Raw genomic sequence first — 5,029 nt, forward strand, 5'->3', positions numbered from 1 at the left:
ATCCATTAACTATTTTTTTATTTTGTTTTAATTTTTTAAAGGATCCAATAACTATTCTTTCCACCAAATTATTGTAGATCTCCTTCATCGCTAGTGGAGTATTGAACAGTCGACCTTGCCAATTGCTCTACTGAATTCCCACCAATTTTTATTTTTTATTTTTTATTTTGTTTATTCTTCAATTTTTAGCTCTTGGAAACTCAAGCCTTCTCAAATTCTAGAGTTTAGTCAAGGGTTAAAAAACTATTTTTCTTCTTCTTCCTCAGGTTGTCCTCTGGTTCATTCTTTCCCACGGTTGCTGCCATATACATATGCTTATAAACTAATTTTGGTGCCCCTCAAGATTTGGGGCCGTGTGTGGGCACCCTGTTTGCTCTGCCCAAGGGCCCGTCCTGATTGAGAATAACAGAGGTGGGACATCCACACCGAAAATAGAGTATGGTTGGCAAATTATTGAGTTAAATTCACCAAATGTTAATGAAACTTGAATTTCCTATTTTAATTTTATACAAAATAGACAGACATTAAACCCAAAATCTGATTTCATAAGTAAACCCAACCAAATACCCACCCATACTTCTGCCTCATCCTTACTCCCAAGTTCCTCAAAAAATCTTGGCCATAGTTCAAATTTACTCCATTTACATGTTTCATGATACATTTGTGAAAAGAAACAAGATTTCAATGAAAAATGGATGATCAAGTCATTATTATTTGGCAATCTTCAAGTGAGATATAGCATGATTTTTTTATTTTCTAATTTTCATTAAAAATTAGAATAAAGAAGCATGGTATTGTTATCTTATTTAGGTTATATAACTAAAACACTGCATGCATGATAATAATACGTCCACATGAAAGAAACGTAACCTGATGTATTGCTCGCACCGAGAGAAAACAATGCCAAGCTTTCTATGAATTCCTAACTTTAACACAATGCTCCATGGGAAGCTGTTGTCGTGTATTTTTTAGGGTTCATAAGGACCGGTATATATATATAGGCCAAAAACTTTAAGTTCCATCCATAAAGGAAACATAAAATCTACTTCCTTGGCCTCCAAGTAATATATCATAATCGTATAAGGATTTCATCAATCCTATTTCCTATATAAGACTCATAATATATAAGATTGATATCTATTGGGTAATCAAATCACAATATATATTATTCTTTAATGATACACCCCTATTACATGTAGTAGACCATATCTAGGTTGATTTATGTCAGACAAGTCCAACATTCTCCCACTTGGTCTACGAAATGTAATGCTCATGTTTTGTCTTAGATTAGAGACTAATACAACTTTAATGGCCATGTGCAGTGATTATATCCCATCCTTATTCAAGTTTCTATAAGATAATCCATTCAACATGGAATTAACAAGATTGTAAAGTAATCGTAACTCATAATCTTCATAATCACATATGTTGAATGCTTTACCTACATGAAAAACACCATCTAATTATGATCGAGAGATGAATTCATAACTGTAATTTTGTCTTTCCCTATATCATCTCAGATCCTCTTTATTGTAACCATGCGATTACACTTTATGCTTTAACAAACCTGTAAAATTGTCGATACAAGTATGTGTCACTCAATGAGTGATCGCATCCTTCCTGTGATTTAAAACATGTATGGTAAAATCACATAATGCATATATTATCTGCCTATATGCATGAATATATATATATATATATATATATATATATATATATATATATTACCTTATGTGAACACTTAATTAGAAAACATGTTTATGAATTCAAAATCTTTTGGTAACAAAACTACAATCCATAGAATCCTTGTGAAAAACAACTCATTTATTCAGTGCAAAACTAACTAATAGCATCTACTCCCACTAACTTAGCATATCGAGATCTGCAATCAAACCCATGTTCTTTACATGCTGCTTAAAAGTTGCAATTGGTAACGCTTTATTCAAGGGATCCGCAAGCATTGATGTAGTGTCAATGTAGCTAACCTTGACAAAACCTTGTTTGATCTTTTCTCTGATGAATATGTACTTGATATGCATGTGTTTGGTCCCTGAAGACTTCTTATTATTCTTGGAGTAGAAAATAGCTGCAGTGTTGTCACAAAGGATTTGCATTGGTCTAGCAACTATTCTCAGCACATTCAACCCTTCTATGAATTTGCCAATCCACACAGCTTGTGAAGTAGCTTCAAAACATGCCATGTATTCAGCCATCATTGTGGACGTTGCTATATTCTTTTGCTTCATGTTTTTCCAAGAAATAGCACATCCTGCCATCATGAATATGTAGCTTGATGTTGATTTTAATGAATCTTGACATCTTGCAAAATCTGAGTCACAATAACTAACTATTTTCAAGTCTGTGCCCTTCCCATAAACTAGCTTATAGTCTTTGGTTTTCTGCGAGTATCTCATCACCTTTTTGGCTGTAATCCAATGTGTTTGTCCCAGATTTGACTGATACCTCCCTAATAAGCTTAATGCAAAAGATATATCAGGTCTAGTGCATACCTGCGCATACATTAAGCTACTCACCACTGAGGCATATGGCTTGTCATCCATTTCTTTCTTCTCAATGTCAGTTTTTGGAGATTGTTCTTTGCTTAATTTATCTCCCTTAGTAACTGGCACTTCACTTCCATTGCAGTTTGACATATTGAATCTTTTCAGAATCTTGTCAATGTAACCCTTTTGCGAAAGACCAAGTAGACTTCTCTTCCTGTCACGTGTAATTTCAATTCCACGGACATATGAAGCTTCTCCTATGTCTTTCATCTCAAAATTGTAACTCAACAAGATTTTTGTGTCTTGCAACAAACTCAAATCAGTGCCTGCAATTAATATATCATCTACATAAAGTACTAAGATGATGAAATGTCTCCCACTAGACTTGACATAAATGCATTCATCTTCATAGTTTTCACTAAAACCATATGATTGCATAACTTCATCAAAATTAGATACCATTGTCTGGATGCCTACTTTAATCCATATATGGATTTCTTAAGTTTGCAGACTAATTCCCTTTCTTCTTCTTTGATAAATCCTTCAGGTTGTCATATATATATCTTCCTCAAGTTTACCATTTAAAAAAGCTGTTTTGACATCCATTTGATGAAGAAATAAATCATAGTGAGTAACTAAAGCCATTACAAATTTGAAGGAGTCTTTGGTGGAAACTGGTGAGAATGTTTCATTATATTCCACTCCTTCTAGCTGAGTGTACCCCTTAGCTACAAGCCTGGCTTTTAGTCTCTTTATATTTCCTTTTGAGTCTTTCTTTGTTTTGTATACCCATTTACATCCAATCGGCTTTGATCCTTTTCGCAAAACTGCAAGTTCCCAGACTTCATTTTTCTGCATTGACTCAAATTTTGATTCCATAGCCTTTAGCCATTTTACTTGTTGTACACTGTTCATTGCTTCTTTGTAAGTTAATGGTTCCCCAATGTCAATGTCAACCTCATTTAAATACACAACAAAATCATCTAAGATCGCAGGTTTTCTCAATCTTGTTGACTTTCTGAGTGCAAGTGCAACTTGGTCCATAATTCCTTCTACAGCTTGATTTTGTGTTTGCAGTGCATTATTTGCATCATCATGTATCACTTGGTCGTTCACTACATCATTATTCACATTCATTTGAATCTCGTGTACACCATCATTCGTGATTGGAGCAACATGGTCCAAGGCTAAATGGTTGTCTTCACTTGGTGTAATATGATGCAATGAATCAGCTGCAATTTCTTCATTTTGCTCTTTAAATTCAATTTCATTACTTGTTGCTTCCATCGATCCTTCTTCTATAAATTCCACCTTTCCAGTTTCGACAAATCTCATAGAGTGGTTAGGGTAGTAGAACCTGTAACCTTTTGTTCCCTGAGGATATCCCACACAGTAGCAGCTCACTGTCTTAGGATCTAGTTTCCTTTCTTGAGGGTTATATACCCTTGCCTCAGCCCTACAACCCCAAATTCGAAGGTGTTGTAGACTCGATTTTCTTTTGTACCATAATTCAAAAGGTGTTGTAATTATATATTTGCCAGGCATTCTATTAGATATATAATTTGTAGTCTTAATGGCATCACCCCACAAGTACACATGCAAGCTTGTTGCACTCATCATACTTCTTACCATGTTTTTTAATGTGCGATTATTCCTTTATGATACTCTATTTTGTTGTGGAGTACCAGGGTTCATGTATTGTGCCACTATCCCTTCATTTTCTAAGTAAAGTGCAAAAGGTCTAGGATTTCTGCCATGTTCAGTGTATCTCCCATAGTACTCACCACCTCTGTCGGACCTTACCACCTTAATCATTTTCTCCAACTATTTCTTTACCTCAGCCTTGTAGATTTTAAAAGCCATAAGTGCATTAGACTTCTTAGAGAGCAAATACAAATGACAATACCTTGAAACGTCGTCTATGAAAGTTATAAAATACTTATAACCGTCATATATTGGAGTGGGAAAATGTCCACATATATCAGGGTGCACAAGTTCAAGTAGATCGGTGCTTCTCGTTGCATTCTTCTTGTGCGAATTAACCATCTTTCCTTTTATGCACTTAATACATGTGACAAAATTATCTAACTCTAGCTTTGGTAATATACCAATTTTGCTCAGAGTCTTAACTCTCTCAATTGAAATGTGACCCAATCTTTTGTGCCAGAGGGTGGATGATGTCTCAGTTAGATTAAGCCATTTTTGTCCAACCATATTAGCCATGTAACAAGATTCCTTGCAGTTAAGTTGAAACATGCCACCAATATGAGAACCATTTCCAATAACTTGCAAATTCTGATAAATAATGAAGCCACTATCATTTATTGATAATTCAAAATTTTTCTTAACAAGCTGACTAACTGACACTAGATTCCTTCTAATTGAAGGAACATAAAAAACATCTCTCAAATCCAAAATAAAACCAGACTCTAGCTTTATTCTAACTGTTCCAATGAACTTGACAACAGCTTTGTCACCATTTCCCATGATCACTGAGATTTCATCCTTTCTTGGCACCCTCTTGT

The sequence above is a fragment of a genome, unplaced genomic scaffold, assembly GCF_019419815.1.
Source record: "Pyrus x bretschneideri cultivar Hongxiangsu unplaced genomic scaffold, Pyrus_bretschneideri_v1 Contig9, whole genome shotgun sequence".
Taxonomy (NCBI): Eukaryota; Viridiplantae; Streptophyta; class Magnoliopsida; order Rosales; family Rosaceae; genus Pyrus; species Pyrus x bretschneideri.